A 358-nucleotide genomic window follows, 5' to 3' on the forward strand; every position below is an offset into this window, starting at 1 on the left:
TAAGTTTCACACAAGCCCACTGTATAGAGGGCACCTGTTCAACAAACAGATGAGCACATCAATACATATTTGCAGCAGCCTGCAAACTTGCCCCTTCATAAGCTTCACCTGGGTTGCTTGCCAACGCCCCCCCCCCCCCCCCCCCCCCGCAGTTTCTGAATTGGAAGATTGGGGTGGGGGGGAATCTACATTTTTAAAGATTTTTAACCAATGTGTATACAGAGGTCAAAAGATTGTGAAAAGAAAGGAAACGCCTTCCCTCACTCTCATGGAGTAAGGCGGGTAGGCGCCCAGGGTGAGTGAAGGAACACAGAAGCGTGGTGCTAGACCAGTGATTCCCAAAGTGGGCGCTACCGCC

Source organism: Myotis brandtii, unplaced genomic scaffold (assembly GCF_000412655.1).
Source record: "Myotis brandtii unplaced genomic scaffold, ASM41265v1 scaffold165, whole genome shotgun sequence".
Taxonomy (NCBI): Eukaryota; Metazoa; Chordata; class Mammalia; order Chiroptera; family Vespertilionidae; genus Myotis; species Myotis brandtii.